This window comes from Pelodiscus sinensis, chromosome 25 (genome assembly GCF_049634645.1).
Source record: "Pelodiscus sinensis isolate JC-2024 chromosome 25, ASM4963464v1, whole genome shotgun sequence".
NCBI lineage: Eukaryota > Metazoa > Chordata > Testudines > Trionychidae > Pelodiscus > Pelodiscus sinensis.
Window position 1 is genome coordinate 13,054,653 of NC_134735.1, and position 14,737 is coordinate 13,069,389.

Consider the following 14,737-nt stretch of genomic DNA (forward strand, 5'->3'; position numbering starts at 1 on the left):
TTCTTACCCGCAGAGAGACAAGGAGCCTGCAAAGCCACCGGCTCCGGCTTGCCCTTGCCGTAGCCTGACGGCAAGACACGCCCGTGGAGCGCACGCTGCAGAGCGACAAAGGGGCAGACTGTGGCCGAGGGCACGAGGAGCATGAGGGTGGCGACGGAGAGAGAAAAGCGGAGCGGCAGCAGGCCGGTCTCCGGTCTTCTTCTCCTTTGGGAATGGTGTGGAGTGTGAGAGTCCCAGGGAGACTTGAGAAGTATCCCCCGGCCTAGGTGAGGGAGGCGGCCTTTGTGCGAGCGCAGAGCTGAGCCTTCACGGCTCAGGTGCGGCTGAGCTTGCGTCCCGGCCGTGGTCGTATAGTGGTTAGTACTCTGTGCTGTGGCCGCAGCAACCTCGGTTCGAATCCGAGTCACGGCATGGCTTTTTTAGTGAGGGATCTTCAGAGCGGCAGCCTGCTTGGGCCCGAGTGCACAGAGGGCCAGCAGCTGTCCCTGGCTTGGGCTTGGGCTTGGGAGTGGAGCGGACGGGTGGCAAGGCGAGCAGGGGGACTCCTTCCTTCCTTCCTTCCTGGGTGCCAGAGTCCATGAGCAGCTCCTTCCCTCCTGGAAAGCGCTGTGCTTGGAAGGTGGGTGCAGCGGGCGCGGAAAGGAAAGGAAGGCTGTGCGGGCCTGAGAAGCTGAAGCGCTTGGAAGGCCAAGGGCTGCCGTGGCTGAGGGCGTGGCATGTGAGGAAAGGGGAGGGCAGGAAGGAAGGGTTGTGAGAGGAGGGAGAAGGTGGTGAGGAGGGCAAGTGTGGGAAGAGGGGAGGTGAGTAGCGCCCCCAAGGCCTCGTGGTCAGAGCAAGGGTGGTAGAAGTAGGAGAGGGCTGTGGGCGCGTGCAGCCCAGGGGTGTTGGAAGGCCAAGTGAGGAAGCGGAAGCGGGGCTGTTGCTCGGGGCGGCTGTGGGGTGCAGAGGCCATAGGTAGTGCGGCAGAGCAGGCTGGAGCAAGAGGCCCTGCTCCTTTCCTCGTTAGTATAGTGGTGAGTATCCCCGCCTGTCACGCGGGAGACCGGGGTTCGATTCCCCGACAGGGAGAGCGCCACCCTCCCCTTTTTGCCCGGAGGCAGAGAGATGCCGCCTGCCCCGCACGGCAAGCAGCACTCCCGCCCCGGCAGGGTGATTCTTACCCGCAGAGAGACAAGGAGCCTGCAAAGCCACCGGCTCCGGCTTGCCCTTGCCGTAGCCTGACGGCAAGACACGCCCGTGGAGCGCACGCTGCAGAGCGACAAAGGGGCAGACTGTGGCCGAGGGCACGAGGAGCATGAGGGTGGCGACGGAGAGAGAAAAGCGGAGCGGCAGCAGGCCGGTCTCCGGTCTTCTTCTCCTTTGGGAATGGTGTGGAGTGTGAGAGTCCCAGGGAGACTTGAGAAGTATCCCCCGGCCTAGGTGAGGGAGGCGGCCTTTGTGCGAGCGCAGAGCTGAGCCTTCACGGCTCAGGTGCGGCTGAGCTTGCGTCCCGGCCGTGGTCGTATAGTGGTTAGTACTCTGTGCTGTGGCCGCAGCAACCTCGGTTCGAATCCGAGTCACGGCATGGCTTTTTTAGTGAGGGATCTTCAGAGCGGCAGCCTGCTTGGGCCCGAGTGCACAGAGGGCCAGCAGCTGTCCCTGGCTTGGGCTTGGGCTTGGGAGTGGAGCGGACGGGTGGCAAGGCGAGCAGGGGGACTCCTTCCTTCCTTCCTTCCTGGGTGCCAGAGTCCATGAGCAGCTCCTTCCCTCCTGGAAAGCGCTGTGCTTGGAAGGTGGGTGCAGCGGGCGCGGAAAGGAAAGGAAGGCTGTGCGGGCCTGAGAAGCTGAAGCGCTTGGAAGGCCAAGGGCTGCCGTGGCTGAGGGCGTGGCATGTGAGGAAAGGGGAGGGCAGGAAGGAAGGGTTGTGAGAGGAGGGAGAAGGTGGTGAGGAGGGCAAGTGTGGGAAGAGGGGAGGTGAGTAGCGCCCCCAAGGCCTCGTGGTCAGAGCAAGGGTGGTAGAAGTAGGAGAGGGCTGTGGGCGCGTGCAGCCCAGGGGTGTTGGAAGGCCAAGTGAGGAAGCGGAAGCGGGGCTGTTGCTCGGGGCGGCTGTGGGGTGCAGAGGCCATAGGTAGTGCGGCAGAGCAGGCTGGAGCAAGAGGCCCTGCTCCTTTCCTCGTTAGTATAGTGGTGAGTATCCCCGCCTGTCACGCGGGAGACCGGGGTTCGATTCCCCGACGGGGAGAGCGCCACCCTCCCCTTTTTGCCCGGAGGCAGAGAGATGCCGCCTGCCCCGCACGGCAAGCAGCACTCCCGCCCCGGCAGGGTGATTCTTACCCGCAGAGAGACAAGGAGCCTGCAAAGCCACCGGCTCCGGCTTGCCCTTGCCGTAGCCTGACGGCAAGACACGCCCGTGGAGCGCACGCTGCAGAGCGACAAAGGGGCAGACTGTGGCCGAGGGCACGAGGAGCATGAGGGTGGCGACGGAGAGAGAAAAGCGGAGCGGCAGCAGGCCGGTCTCCGGTCTTCTTCTCCTTTGGGAATGGTGTGGAGTGTGAGAGTCCCAGGGAGACTTGAGAAGTATCCCCCGGCCTAGGTGAGGGAGGCGGCCTTTGTGCGAGCGCAGAGCTGAGCCTTCACGGCTCAGGTGCGGCTGAGCTTGCGTCCCGGCCGTGGTCGTATAGTGGTTAGTACTCTGTGCTGTGGCCGCAGCAACCTCGGTTCGAATCCGAGTCACGGCATGGCTTTTTTAGTGAGGGATCTTCAGAGCGGCAGCCTGCTTGGGCCCGAGTGCACAGAGGGCCAGCAGCTGTCCCTGGCTTGGGCTTGGGCTTGGGAGTGGAGCGGACGGGTGGCAAGGCGAGCAGGGGGACTCCTTCCTTCCTTCCTTCCTGGGTGCCAGAGTCCATGAGCAGCTCCTTCCCTCCTGGAAAGCGCTGTGCTTGGAAGGTGGGTGCAGCGGGCGCGGAAAGGAAAGGAAGGCTGTGCGGGCCTGAGAAGCTGAAGCGCTTGGAAGGCCAAGGGCTGCCGTGGCTGAGGGCGTGGCATGTGAGGAAAGGGGAGGGCAGGAAGGAAGGGTTGTGAGAGGAGGGAGAAGGTGGTGAGGAGGGCAAGTGTGGGAAGAGGGGAGGTGAGTAGCGCCCCCAAGGCCTCGTGGTCAGAGCAAGGGTGGTAGAAGTAGGAGAGGGCTGTGGGCGCGTGCAGCCCAGGGGTGTTGGAAGGCCAAGTGAGGAAGCGGAAGCGGGGCTGTTGCTCGGGGCGGCTGTGGGGTGCAGAGGCCATAGGTAGTGCGGCAGAGCAGGCTGGAGCAAGAGGCCCTGCTCCTTTCCTCGTTAGTATAGTGGTGAGTATCCCCGCCTGTCACGCGGGAGACCGGGGTTCGATTCCCCGACGGGGAGAGCGCCACCCTCCCCTTTTTGCCCGGAGGCAGAGAGATGCCGCCTGCCCCGCACGGCAAGCAGCACTCCCGCCCCGGCAGGGTGATTCTTACCCGCAGAGAGACAAGGAGCCTGCAAAGCCACCGGCTCCGGCTTGCCCTTGCCGTAGCCTGACGGCAAGACACGCCCGTGGAGCGCACGCTGCAGAGCGACAAAGGGGCAGACTGTGGCCGAGGGCACGAGGAGCATGAGGGTGGCGACGGAGAGAGAAAAGCGGAGCGGCAGCAGGCCGGTCTCCGGTCTTCTTCTCCTTTGGGAATGGTGTGGAGTGTGAGAGTCCCAGGGAGACTTGAGAAGTATCCCCCGGCCTAGGTGAGGGAGGCGGCCTTTGTGCGAGCGCAGAGCTGAGCCTTCACGGCTCAGGTGCGGCTGAGCTTGCGTCCCGGCCGTGGTCGTATAGTGGTTAGTACTCTGTGCTGTGGCCGCAGCAACCTCGGTTCGAATCCGAGTCACGGCATGGCTTTTTTAGTGAGGGATCTTCAGAGCGGCAGCCTGCTTGGGCCCGAGTGCACAGAGGGCCAGCAGCTGTCCCTGGCTTGGGCTTGGGCTTGGGAGTGGAGCGGACGGGTGGCAAGGCGAGCAGGGGGACTCCTTCCTTCCTTCCTTCCTGGGTGCCAGAGTCCATGAGCAGCTCCTTCCCTCCTGGAAAGCGCTGTGCTTGGAAGGTGGGTGCAGCGGGCGCGGAAAGGAAAGGAAGGCTGTGCGGGCCTGAGAAGCTGAAGCGCTTGGAAGGCCAAGGGCTGCCGTGGCTGAGGGCGTGGCATGTGAGGAAAGGGGAGGGCAGGAAGGAAGGGTTGTGAGAGGAGGGAGAAGGTGGTGAGGAGGGCAAGTGTGGGAAGAGGGGAGGTGAGTAGCGCCCCCAAGGCCTCGTGGTCAGAGCAAGGGTGGTAGAAGTAGGAGAGGGCTGTGGGCGCGTGCAGCCCAGGGGTGTTGGAAGGCCAAGTGAGGAAGCGGAAGCGGGGCTGTTGCTCGGGGCGGCTGTGGGGTGCAGAGGCCATAGGTAGTGCGGCAGAGCAGGCTGGAGCAAGAGGCCCTGCTCCTTTCCTCGTTAGTATAGTGGTGAGTATCCCCGCCTGTCACGCGGGAGACCGGGGTTCGATTCCCCGACGGGGAGAGCGCCACCCTCCCCTTTTTGCCCGGAGGCAGAGAGATGCCGCCTGCCCCGCACGGCAAGCAGCACTCCCGCCCCGGCAGGGTGATTCTTACCCGCAGAGAGACAAGGAGCCTGCAAAGCCACCGGCTCCGGCTTGCCCTTGCCGTAGCCTGACGGCAAGACACGCCCGTGGAGCGCACGCTGCAGAGCGACAAAGGGGCAGACTGTGGCCGAGGGCACGAGGAGCATGAGGGTGGCGACGGAGAGAGAAAAGCGGAGCGGCAGCAGGCCGGTCTCCGGTCTTCTTCTCCTTTGGGAATGGTGTGGAGTGTGAGAGTCCCAGGGAGACTTGAGAAGTATCCCCCGGCCTAGGTGAGGGAGGCGGCCTTTGTGCGAGCGCAGAGCTGAGCCTTCACGGCTCAGGTGCGGCTGAGCTTGCGTCCCGGCCGTGGTCGTATAGTGGTTAGTACTCTGTGCTGTGGCCGCAGCAACCTCGGTTCAAATCCGAGTCACGGCATGGCTTTTTTAGTGAGGGATCTTCAGAGCGGCAGCCTGCTTGCGCCCGAGTGCACAGAGGGCCAGCAGCTGTCCCTGGCTTGGGCTTGGGCTTGGGAGTGGAGCGGACGGGTGGCAAGGCGAGCAGGGGGACTCCTTCCTTCCTTCCTTCCTGGGTGCCAGAGTCCATGAGCAGCTCCTTCCCTCCTGGAAAGCGCTGTGCTTGGAAGGTGGGTGCAGCGGGCGCGGAAAGGAAAGGAAGGCTGTGCGGGCCTGAGAAGCTGAAGCGCTTGGAAGGCCAAGGGCTGCCGTGGCTGAGGGCGTGGCATGTGAGGAAAGGGGAGGGCAGGAAGGAAGGGTTGTGAGAGGAGGGAGAAGGTGGTGAGGAGGGCAAGTGTGGGAAGAGGGGAGGTGAGTAGCGCCCCCAAGGCCTCGTGGTCAGAGCAAGGGTGGTAGAAGTAGGAGAGGGCTGTGGGCGCGTGCAGCCCAGGGGTGTTGGAAGGCCAAGTGAGGAAGCGGAAGCGGGGCTGTTGCTCGGGGCGGCTGTGGGGTGCAGAGGCCATAGGTAGTGCGGCAGAGCAGGCTGGAGCAAGAGGCCCTGCTCCTTTCCTCGTTAGTATAGTGGTGAGTATCCCCGCCTGTCACGCGGGAGACCGGGGTTCGATTCCCCGACGGGGAGAGCGCCACCCTCCCCTTTTTGCCCGGAGGCAGAGAGATGCCGCCTGCCCCGCACGGCAAGCAGCACTCCCGCCCCGGCAGGGTGATTCTTACCCGCAGAGAGACAAGGAGCCTGCAAAGCCACCGGCTCCGGCTTGCCCTTGCCGTAGCCTGACGGCAAGACACGCCCGTGGAGCGCACGCTGCAGAGCGACAAAGGGGCAGACTGTGGCCGAGGGCACGAGGAGCATGAGGGTGGCGACGGAGAGAGAAAAGCGGAGCGGCAGCAGGCCGGTCTCCGGTCTTCTTCTCCTTTGGGAATGGTGTGGAGTGTGAGAGTCCCAGGGAGACTTGAGAAGTATCCCCCGGCCTAGGTGAGGGAGGCGGCCTTTGTGCGAGCGCAGAGCTGAGCCTTCACGGCTCAGGTGCGGCTGAGCTTGCGTCCCGGCCGTGGTCGTATAGTGGTTAGTACTCTGTGCTGTGGCCGCAGCAACCTCGGTTCGAATCCGAGTCACGGCATGGCTTTTTTAGTGAGGGATCTTCAGAGCGGCAGCCTGCTTGGGCCCGAGTGCACAGAGGGCCAGCAGCTGTCCCTGGCTTGGGCTTGGGCTTGGGAGTGGAGCGGACGGGTGGCAAGGCGAGCAGGGGGACTCCTTCCTTCCTTCCTTCCTGGGTGCCAGAGTCCATGAGCAGCTCCTTCCCTCCTGGAAAGCGCTGTGCTTGGAAGGTGGGTGCAGCGGGCGCGGAAAGGAAAGGAAGGCTGTGCGGGCCTGAGAAGCTGAAGCGCTTGGAAGGCCAAGGGCTGCCGTGGCTGAGGGCGTGGCATGTGAGGAAAGGGGAGGGCAGGAAGGAAGGGTTGTGAGAGGAGGGAGAAGGTGGTGAGGAGGGCAAGTGTGGGAAGAGGGGAGGTGAGTAGCGCCCCCAAGGCCTCGTGGTCAGAGCAAGGGTGGTAGAAGTAGGAGAGGGCTGTGGGCGCGTGCAGCCCAGGGGTGTTGGAAGGCCAAGTGAGGAAGCGGAAGCGGGGCTGTTGCTCGGGGCGGCTGTGGGGTGCAGAGGCCATAGGTAGTGCGGCAGAGCAGGCTGGAGCAAGAGGCCCTGCTCCTTTCCTCGTTAGTATAGTGGTGAGTATCCCCGCCTGTCACGCGGGAGACCGGGGTTCGATTCCCCGACGGGGAGAGCGCCACCCTCCCCTTTTTGCCCGGAGGCAGAGAGATGCCGCCTGCCCCGCACGGCAAGCAGCACTCCCGCCCCGGCAGGGTGATTCTTACCCGCAGAGAGACAAGGAGCCTGCAAAGCCACCGGCTCCGGCTTGCCCTTGCCGTAGCCTGACGGCAAGACACGCCCGTGGAGCGCACGCTGCAGAGCGACAAAGGGGCAGACTGTGGCCGAGGGCACGAGGAGCATGAGGGTGGCGACGGAGAGAGAAAAGCGGAGCGGCAGCAGGCCGGTCTCCGGTCTTCTTCTCCTTTGGGAATGGTGTGGAGTGTGAGAGTCCCAGGGAGACTTGAGAAGTATCCCCCGGCCTAGGTGAGGGAGGCGGCCTTTGTGCGAGCGCAGAGCTGAGCCTTCACGGCTCAGGTGCGGCTGAGCTTGCGTCCCGGCCGTGGTCGTATAGTGGTTAGTACTCTGTGCTGTGGCCGCAGCAACCTCGGTTCGAATCCGAGTCACGGCATGGCTTTTTTAGTGAGGGATCTTCAGAGCGGCAGCCTGCTTGGGCCCGAGTGCACAGAGGGCCAGCAGCTGTCCCTGGCTTGGGCTTGGGCTTGGGAGTGGAGCGGACGGGTGGCAAGGCGAGCAGGGGGACTCCTTCCTTCCTTCCTTCCTGGGTGCCAGAGTCCATGAGCAGCTCCTTCCCTCCTGGAAAGCGCTGTGCTTGGAAGGTGGGTGCAGCGGGCGCGGAAAGGAAAGGAAGGCTGTGCGGGCCTGAGAAGCTGAAGCGCTTGGAAGGCCAAGGGCTGCCGTGGCTGAGGGCGTGGCATGTGAGGAAAGGGGAGGGCAGGAAGGAAGGGTTGTGAGAGGAGGGAGAAGGTGGTGAGGAGGGCAAGTGTGGGAAGAGGGGAGGTGAGTAGCGCCCCCAAGGCCTCGTGGTCAGAGCAAGGGTGGTAGAAGTAGGAGAGGGCTGTGGGCGCGTGCAGCCCAGGGGTGTTGGAAGGCCAAGTGAGGAAGCGGAAGCGGGGCTGTTGCTCGGGGCGGCTGTGGGGTGCAGAGGCCATAGGTAGTGCGGCAGAGCAGGCTGGAGCAAGAGGCCCTGCTCCTTTCCTCGTTAGTATAGTGGTGAGTATCCCCGCCTGTCACGCGGGAGACCGGGGTTCGATTCCCCGACGGGGAGAGCGCCACCCTCCCCTTTTTGCCCGGAGGCAGAGAGATGCCGCCTGCCCCGCACGGCAAGCAGCACTCCCGCCCCGGCAGGGTGATTCTTACCCGCAGAGAGACAAGGAGCCTGCAAAGCCACCGGCTCCGGCTTGCCCTTGCCGTAGCCTGACGGCAAGACACGCCCGTGGAGCGCACGCTGCAGAGCGACAAAGGGGCAGACTGTGGCCGAGGGCACGAGGAGCATGAGGGTGGCGACGGAGAGAGAAAAGCGGAGCGGCAGCAGGCCGGTCTCCGGTCTTCTTCTCCTTTGGGAATGGTGTGGAGTGTGAGAGTCCCAGGGAGACTTGAGAAGTATCCCCCGGCCTAGGTGAGGGAGGCGGCCTTTGTGCGAGCGCAGAGCTGAGCCTTCACGGCTCAGGTGCGGCTGAGCTTGCGTCCCGGCCGTGGTCGTATAGTGGTTAGTACTCTGTGCTGTGGCCGCAGCAACCTCGGTTCGAATCGGAGTCACGGCATGGCTTTTTTAGTGAGGGATCTTCAGAGCGGCAGCCTGCTTGCGCCCGAGTGCACAGAGGGCCAGCAGCTGTCCCTGGCTTGGGCTTGGGCTTGGGAGTGGAGCGGACGGGTGGCAAGGCGAGCAGGGGGACTCCTTCCTTCCTTCCTTCCTGGGTGCCAGAGTCCATGAGCAGCTCCTTCCCTCCTGGAAAGCGCTGTGCTTGGAAGGTGGGTGCAGCGGGCGCGGAAAGGAAAGGAAGGCTGTGCGGGCCTGAGAAGCTGAAGCGCTTGGAAGGCCAAGGGCTGCCGTGGCTGAGGGCGTGGCATGTGAGGAAAGGGGAGGGCAGGAAGGAAGGGTTGTGAGAGGAGGGAGAAGGTGGTGAGGAGGGCAAGTGTGGGAAGAGGGGAGGTGAGTAGCGCCCCCAAGGCCTCGTGGTCAGAGCAAGGGTGGTAGAAGTAGGAGAGGGCTGTGGGCGCGTGCAGCCCAGGGGTGTTGGAAGGCCAAGTGAGGAAGCGGAAGCGGGGCTGTTGCTCGGGGCGGCTGTGGGGTGCAGAGGCCATAGGTAGTGCGGCAGAGCAGGCTGGAGCAAGAGGCCCTGCTCCTTTCCTCGTTAGTATAGTGGTGAGTATCCCCGCCTGTCACGCGGGAGACCGGGGTTCGATTCCCCGACGGGGAGAGCGCCACCCTCCCCTTTTTGCCCGGAGGCAGAGAGATGCCGCCTGCCCCGCACGGCAAGCAGCACTCCCGCCCCGGCAGGGTGATTCTTACCCGCAGAGAGACAAGGAGCCTGCAAAGCCACCGGCTCCGGCTTGCCCTTGCCGTAGCCTGACGGCAAGACACGCCCGTGGAGCGCACGCTGCAGAGCGACAAAGGGGCAGACTGTGGCCGAGGGCACGAGGAGCATGAGGGTGGCGACGGAGAGAGAAAAGCGGAGCGGCAGCAGGCCGGTCTCCGGTCTTCTTCTCCTTTGGGAATGGTGTGGAGTGTGAGAGTCCCAGGGAGACTTGAGAAGTATCCCCCGGCCTAGGTGAGGGAGGCGGCCTTTGTGCGAGCGCAGAGCTGAGCCTTCACGGCTCAGGTGCGGCTGAGCTTGCGTCCCGGCCGTGGTCGTATAGTGGTTAGTACTCTGTGCTGTGGCCGCAGCAACCTCGGTTCGAATCCGAGTCACGGCATGGCTTTTTTAGTGAGGGATCTTCAGAGCGGCAGCCTGCTTGGGCCCGAGTGCACAGAGGGCCAGCAGCTGTCCCTGGCTTGGGCTTGGGCTTGGGAGTGGAGCGGACGGGTGGCAAGGCGAGCAGGGGGACTCCTTCCTTCCTTCCTTCCTGGGTGCCAGAGTCCATGAGCAGCTCCTTCCCTCCTGGAAAGCGCTGTGCTTGGAAGGTGGGTGCAGCGGGCGCGGAAAGGAAAGGAAGGCTGTGCGGGCCTGAGAAGCTGAAGCGCTTGGAAGGCCAAGGGCTGCCGTGGCTGAGGGCGTGGCATGTGAGGAAAGGGGAGGGCAGGAAGGAAGGGTTGTGAGAGGAGGGAGAAGGTGGTGAGGAGGGCAAGTGTGGGAAGAGGGGAGGTGAGTAGCGCCCCCAAGGCCTCGTGGTCAGAGCAAGGGTGGTAGAAGTAGGAGAGGGCTGTGGGCGCGTGCAGCCCAGGGGTGTTGGAAGGCCAAGTGAGGAAGCGGAAGCGGGGCTGTTGCTCGGGGCGGCTGTGGGGTGCAGAGGCCATAGGTAGTGCGGCAGAGCAGGCTGGAGCAAGAGGCCCTGCTCCTTTCCTCGTTAGTATAGTGGTGAGTATCCCCGCCTGTCACGCGGGAGACCGGGGTTCGATTCCCCGACGGGGAGAGCGCCACCCTCCCCTTTTTGCCCGGAGGCAGAGAGATGCCGCCTGCCCCGCACGGCAAGCAGCACTCCCGCCCCGGCAGGGTGATTCTTACCCGCAGAGAGACAAGGAGCCTGCAAAGCCACCGGCTCCGGCTTGCCCTTGCCGTAGCCTGACGGCAAGACACGCCCGTGGAGCGCACGCTGCAGAGCGACAAAGGGGCAGACTGTGGCCGAGGGCACGAGGAGCATGAGGGTGGCGACGGAGAGAGAAAAGCGGAGCGGCAGCAGGCCGGTCTCCGGTCTTCTTCTCCTTTGGGAATGGTGTGGAGTGTGAGAGTCCCAGGGAGACTTGAGAAGTATCCCCCGGCCTAGGTGAGGGAGGCGGCCTTTGTGCGAGCGCAGAGCTGAGCCTTCACGGCTCAGGTGCGGCTGAGCTTGCGTCCCGGCCGTGGTCGTATAGTGGTTAGTACTCTGTGCTGTGGCCGCAGCAACCTCGGTTCGAATCCGAGTCACGGCATGGCTTTTTTAGTGAGGGATCTTCAGAGCGGCAGCCTGCTTGGGCCCGAGTGCACAGAGGGCCAGCAGCTGTCCCTGGCTTGGGCTTGGGCTTGGGAGTGGAGCGGACGGGTGGCAAGGCGAGCAGGGGGACTCCTTCCTTCCTTCCTTCCTGGGTGCCAGAGTCCATGAGCAGCTCCTTCCCTCCTGGAAAGCGCTGTGCTTGGAAGGTGGGTGCAGCGGGCGCGGAAAGGAAAGGAAGGCTGTGCGGGCCTGAGAAGCTGAAGCGCTTGGAAGGCCAAGGGCTGCCGTGGCTGAGGGCGTGGCATGTGAGGAAAGGGGAGGGCAGGAAGGAAGGGTTGTGAGAGGAGGGAGAAGGTGGTGAGGAGGGCAAGTGTGGGAAGAGGGGAGGTGAGTAGCGCCCCCAAGGCCTCGTGGTCAGAGCAAGGGTGGTAGAAGTAGGAGAGGGCTGTGGGCGCGTGCAGCCCAGGGGTGTTGGAAGGCCAAGTGAGGAAGCGGAAGCGGGGCTGTTGCTCGGGGCGGCTGTGGGGTGCAGAGGCCATAGGTAGTGCGGCAGAGCAGGCTGGAGCAAGAGGCCCTGCTCCTTTCCTCGTTAGTATAGTGGTGAGTATCCCCGCCTGTCACGCGGGAGACCGGGGTTCGATTCCCCGACGGGGAGAGCGCCACCCTCCCCTTTTTGCCCGGAGGCAGAGAGATGCCGCCTGCCCCGCACGGCAAGCAGCACTCCCGCCCCGGCAGGGTGATTCTTACCCGCAGAGAGACAAGGAGCCTGCAAAGCCACCGGCTCCGGCTTGCCCTTGCCGTAGCCTGACGGCAAGACACGCCCGTGGAGCGCACGCTGCAGAGCGACAAAGGGGCAGACTGTGGCCGAGGGCACGAGGAGCATGAGGGTGGCGACGGAGAGAGAAAAGCGGAGCGGCAGCAGGCCGGTCTCCGGTCTTCTTCTCCTTTGGGAATGGTGTGGAGTGTGAGAGTCCCAGGGAGACTTGAGAAGTATCCCCCGGCCTAGGTGAGGGAGGCGGCCTTTGTGCGAGCGCAGAGCTGAGCCTTCACGGCTCAGGTGCGGCTGAGCTTGCGTCCCGGCCGTGGTCGTATAGTGGTTAGTACTCTGTGCTGTGGCCGCAGCAACCTCGGTTCGAATCCGAGTCACGGCATGGCTTTTTTAGTGAGGGATCTTCAGAGCGGCAGCCTGCTTGCGCCCGAGTGCACAGAGGGCCAGCAGCTGTCCCTGGCTTGGGCTTGGGCTTGGGAGTGGAGCGGACGGGTGGCAAGGCGAGCAGGGGGACTCCTTCCTTCCTTCCTTCCTGGGTGCCAGAGTCCATGAGCAGCTCCTTCCCTCCTGGAAAGCGCTGTGCTTGGAAGGTGGGTGCAGCGGGCGCGGAAAGGAAAGGAAGGCTGTGCGGGCCTGAGAAGCTGAAGCGCTTGGAAGGCCAAGGGCTGCCGTGGCTGAGGGCGTGGCATGTGAGGAAAGGGGAGGGCAGGAAGGAAGGGTTGTGAGAGGAGGGAGAAGGTGGTGAGGAGGGCAAGTGTGGGAAGAGGGGAGGTGAGTAGCGCCCCCAAGGCCTCGTGGTCAGAGCAAGGGTGGTAGAAGTAGGAGAGGGCTGTGGGCGCGTGCAGCCCAGGGGTGTTGGAAGGCCAAGTGAGGAAGCGGAAGCGGGGCTGTTGCTCGGGGCGGCTGTGGGGTGCAGAGGCCATAGGTAGTGCGGCAGAGCAGGCTGGAGCAAGAGGCCCTGCTCCTTTCCTCGTTAGTATAGTGGTGAGTATCCCCGCCTGTCACGCGGGAGACCGGGGTTCGATTCCCCGACGGGGAGAGCGCCACCCTCCCCTTTTTGCCCGGAGGCAGAGAGATGCCGCCTGCCCCGCACGGCAAGCAGCACTCCCGCCCCGGCAGGGTGATTCTTACCCGCAGAGAGACAAGGAGCCTGCAAAGCCACCGGCTCCGGCTTGCCCTTGCCGTAGCCTGACGGCAAGACACGCCCGTGGAGCGCACGCTGCAGAGCGACAAAGGGGCAGACTGTGGCCGAGGGCACGAGGAGCATGAGGGTGGCGACGGAGAGAGAAAAGCGGAGCGGCAGCAGGCCGGTCTCCGGTCTTCTTCTCCTTTGGGAATGGTGTGGAGTGTGAGAGTCCCAGGGAGACTTGAGAAGTATCCCCCGGCCTAGGTGAGGGAGGCGGCCTTTGTGCGAGCGCAGAGCTGAGCCTTCACGGCTCAGGTGCGGCTGAGCTTGCGTCCCGGCCGTGGTCGTATAGTGGTTAGTACTCTGTGCTGTGGCCGCAGCAACCTCGGTTCGAATCCGAGTCACGGCATGGCTTTTTTAGTGAGGGATCTTCAGAGCGGCAGCCTGCTTGGGCCCGAGTGCACAGAGGGCCAGCAGCTGTCCCTGGCTTGGGCTTGGGCTTGGGAGTGGAGCGGACGGGTGGCAAGGCGAGCAGGGGGACTCCTTCCTTCCTTCCTTCCTGGGTGCCAGAGTCCATGAGCAGCTCCTTCCCTCCTGGAAAGCGCTGTGCTTGGAAGGTGGGTGCAGCGGGCGCGGAAAGGAAAGGAAGGCTGTGCGGGCCTGAGAAGCTGAAGCGCTTGGAAGGCCAAGGGCTGCCGTGGCTGAGGGCGTGGCATGTGAGGAAAGGGGAGGGCAGGAAGGAAGGGTTGTGAGAGGAGGGAGAAGGTGGTGAGGAGGGCAAGTGTGGGAAGAGGGGAGGTGAGTAGCGCCCCCAAGGCCTCGTGGTCAGAGCAAGGGTGGTAGAAGTAGGAGAGGGCTGTGGGCGCGTGCAGCCCAGGGGTGTTGGAAGGCCAAGTGAGGAAGCGGAAGCGGGGCTGTTGCTCGGGGCGGCTGTGGGGTGCAGAGGCCATAGGTAGTGCGGCAGAGCAGGCTGGAGCAAGAGGCCCTGCTCCTTTCCTCGTTAGTATAGTGGTGAGTATCCCCGCCTGTCACGCGGGAGACCGGGGTTCGATTCCCCGACGGGGAGAGCGCCACCCTCCCCTTTTTGCCCGGAGGCAGAGAGATGCCGCCTGCCCCGCACGGCAAGCAGCACTCCCGCCCCGGCAGGGTGATTCTTACCCGCAGAGAGACAAGGAGCCTGCAAAGCCACCGGCTCCGGCTTGCCCTTGCCGTAGCCTGACGGCAAGACACGCCCGTGGAGCGCACGCTGCAGAGCGACAAAGGGGCAGACTGTGGCCGAGGGCACGAGGAGCATGAGGGTGGCGACGGAGAGAGAAAAGCGGAGCGGCAGCAGGCCGGTCTCCGGTCTTCTTCTCCTTTGGGAATGGTGTGGAGTGTGAGAGTCCCAGGGAGACTTGAGAAGTATCCCCCGGCCTAGGTGAGGGAGGCGGCCTTTGTGCGAGCGCAGAGCTGAGCCTTCACGGCTCAGGTGCGGCTGAGCTTGCGTCCCGGCCGTGGTCGTATAGTGGTTAGTACTCTGTGCTGTGGCCGCAGCAACCTCGGTTCGAATCGGAGTCACGGCATGGCTTTTTTAGTGAGGGATCTTCAGAGCGGCAGCCTGCTTGGGCCCGAGTGCACAGAGGGCCAGCAGCTGTCCCTGGCTTGGGCTTGGGCTTGGGAGTGGAGCGGACGGGTGGCAAGGCGAGCAGGGGGACTCCTTCCTTCCTTCCTTCCTGGGTGCCAGAGTCCATGAGCAGCTCCTTCCCTCCTGGAAAGCGCTGTGCTTGGAAGGTGGGTGCAGCGGGCGCGGAAAGGAAAGGAAGGCTGTGCGGGCCTGAGAAGCTGAAGCGCTTGGAAGGCCAAGGGCTGCCGTGGCTGAGGGCGTGGCATGTGAGGAAAGGGGAGGGCAGGAAGGAAGGGTTGTGAGAGGAGGGAGAAGGTGGTGAGGAGGGCAAGTGTGGGAAGAGGGGAGGTGAGTAGCGCCCCCAAGGCCTCGTGGTCAGAGCAAGGGTGGTAGAAGTAGGAGAGGGCTGTGGGCGCGTGCAGCCCAGGGGTGTTGGAAGGCCAAGTGAG

At 64.2% G+C, this 14,737-nt stretch overlaps 23 non-coding genes across 23 annotated transcripts; all 23 read left to right on the forward strand.

The window, feature by feature from the left end:
* Positions 1-339: 339 nt before the first annotated feature.
* On the forward strand, positions 340-411 carry TRNAH-GUG (transfer RNA histidin (anticodon GUG)). Its single transcript has one exon. It is a non-coding gene; the product is annotated as a tRNA-His (tRNA).
* A 585-nt stretch (positions 412-996) lies between these two features.
* On the forward strand, positions 997-1,068 carry TRNAD-GUC (transfer RNA aspartic acid (anticodon GUC)). The gene has a single exon. It is a non-coding gene; the product is annotated as a tRNA-Asp (tRNA).
* A 424-nt stretch (positions 1,069-1,492) lies between these two features.
* Positions 1,493-1,564, forward strand: TRNAH-GUG (transfer RNA histidin (anticodon GUG)). The gene has a single exon. It is a non-coding gene; the product is annotated as a tRNA-His (tRNA).
* Positions 1,565-2,149: 585 nt separating this feature from the next.
* Positions 2,150-2,221, forward strand: TRNAD-GUC (transfer RNA aspartic acid (anticodon GUC)). The gene has a single exon. It is a non-coding gene; the product is annotated as a tRNA-Asp (tRNA).
* A 424-nt stretch (positions 2,222-2,645) lies between these two features.
* On the forward strand, positions 2,646-2,717 carry TRNAH-GUG (transfer RNA histidin (anticodon GUG)). The gene has a single exon. It is a non-coding gene; the product is annotated as a tRNA-His (tRNA).
* Positions 2,718-3,302: 585 nt separating this feature from the next.
* Positions 3,303-3,374, forward strand: TRNAD-GUC (transfer RNA aspartic acid (anticodon GUC)). The gene has a single exon. It is a non-coding gene; the product is annotated as a tRNA-Asp (tRNA).
* A 424-nt stretch (positions 3,375-3,798) lies between these two features.
* Positions 3,799-3,870, forward strand: TRNAH-GUG (transfer RNA histidin (anticodon GUG)). Its single transcript has one exon. It is a non-coding gene; the product is annotated as a tRNA-His (tRNA).
* Positions 3,871-4,455: 585 nt separating this feature from the next.
* TRNAD-GUC (transfer RNA aspartic acid (anticodon GUC)) lies at positions 4,456-4,527 on the forward strand. The gene has a single exon. It is a non-coding gene; the product is annotated as a tRNA-Asp (tRNA).
* A 424-nt stretch (positions 4,528-4,951) lies between these two features.
* Positions 4,952-5,023, forward strand: TRNAH-GUG (transfer RNA histidin (anticodon GUG)). The gene has a single exon. It is a non-coding gene; the product is annotated as a tRNA-His (tRNA).
* A 585-nt stretch (positions 5,024-5,608) lies between these two features.
* TRNAD-GUC (transfer RNA aspartic acid (anticodon GUC)) lies at positions 5,609-5,680 on the forward strand. The gene has a single exon. It is a non-coding gene; the product is annotated as a tRNA-Asp (tRNA).
* Positions 5,681-6,104: 424 nt separating this feature from the next.
* On the forward strand, positions 6,105-6,176 carry TRNAH-GUG (transfer RNA histidin (anticodon GUG)). The gene has a single exon. It is a non-coding gene; the product is annotated as a tRNA-His (tRNA).
* Positions 6,177-6,761: 585 nt separating this feature from the next.
* TRNAD-GUC (transfer RNA aspartic acid (anticodon GUC)) lies at positions 6,762-6,833 on the forward strand. The gene has a single exon. It is a non-coding gene; the product is annotated as a tRNA-Asp (tRNA).
* Positions 6,834-7,257: 424 nt separating this feature from the next.
* On the forward strand, positions 7,258-7,329 carry TRNAH-GUG (transfer RNA histidin (anticodon GUG)). The gene has a single exon. It is a non-coding gene; the product is annotated as a tRNA-His (tRNA).
* Positions 7,330-7,914: 585 nt separating this feature from the next.
* Positions 7,915-7,986, forward strand: TRNAD-GUC (transfer RNA aspartic acid (anticodon GUC)). Its single transcript has one exon. It is a non-coding gene; the product is annotated as a tRNA-Asp (tRNA).
* Positions 7,987-9,067: 1,081 nt separating this feature from the next.
* Positions 9,068-9,139, forward strand: TRNAD-GUC (transfer RNA aspartic acid (anticodon GUC)). Its single transcript has one exon. It is a non-coding gene; the product is annotated as a tRNA-Asp (tRNA).
* A 424-nt stretch (positions 9,140-9,563) lies between these two features.
* TRNAH-GUG (transfer RNA histidin (anticodon GUG)) lies at positions 9,564-9,635 on the forward strand. Its single transcript has one exon. It is a non-coding gene; the product is annotated as a tRNA-His (tRNA).
* A 585-nt stretch (positions 9,636-10,220) lies between these two features.
* TRNAD-GUC (transfer RNA aspartic acid (anticodon GUC)) lies at positions 10,221-10,292 on the forward strand. Its single transcript has one exon. It is a non-coding gene; the product is annotated as a tRNA-Asp (tRNA).
* A 424-nt stretch (positions 10,293-10,716) lies between these two features.
* TRNAH-GUG (transfer RNA histidin (anticodon GUG)) lies at positions 10,717-10,788 on the forward strand. Its single transcript has one exon. It is a non-coding gene; the product is annotated as a tRNA-His (tRNA).
* A 585-nt stretch (positions 10,789-11,373) lies between these two features.
* On the forward strand, positions 11,374-11,445 carry TRNAD-GUC (transfer RNA aspartic acid (anticodon GUC)). Its single transcript has one exon. It is a non-coding gene; the product is annotated as a tRNA-Asp (tRNA).
* A 424-nt stretch (positions 11,446-11,869) lies between these two features.
* TRNAH-GUG (transfer RNA histidin (anticodon GUG)) lies at positions 11,870-11,941 on the forward strand. The gene has a single exon. It is a non-coding gene; the product is annotated as a tRNA-His (tRNA).
* A 585-nt stretch (positions 11,942-12,526) lies between these two features.
* Positions 12,527-12,598, forward strand: TRNAD-GUC (transfer RNA aspartic acid (anticodon GUC)). The gene has a single exon. It is a non-coding gene; the product is annotated as a tRNA-Asp (tRNA).
* Positions 12,599-13,022: 424 nt separating this feature from the next.
* On the forward strand, positions 13,023-13,094 carry TRNAH-GUG (transfer RNA histidin (anticodon GUG)). The gene has a single exon. It is a non-coding gene; the product is annotated as a tRNA-His (tRNA).
* A 585-nt stretch (positions 13,095-13,679) lies between these two features.
* Positions 13,680-13,751, forward strand: TRNAD-GUC (transfer RNA aspartic acid (anticodon GUC)). Its single transcript has one exon. It is a non-coding gene; the product is annotated as a tRNA-Asp (tRNA).
* The last annotated feature ends 986 nt before the right edge of the window (positions 13,752-14,737 follow it).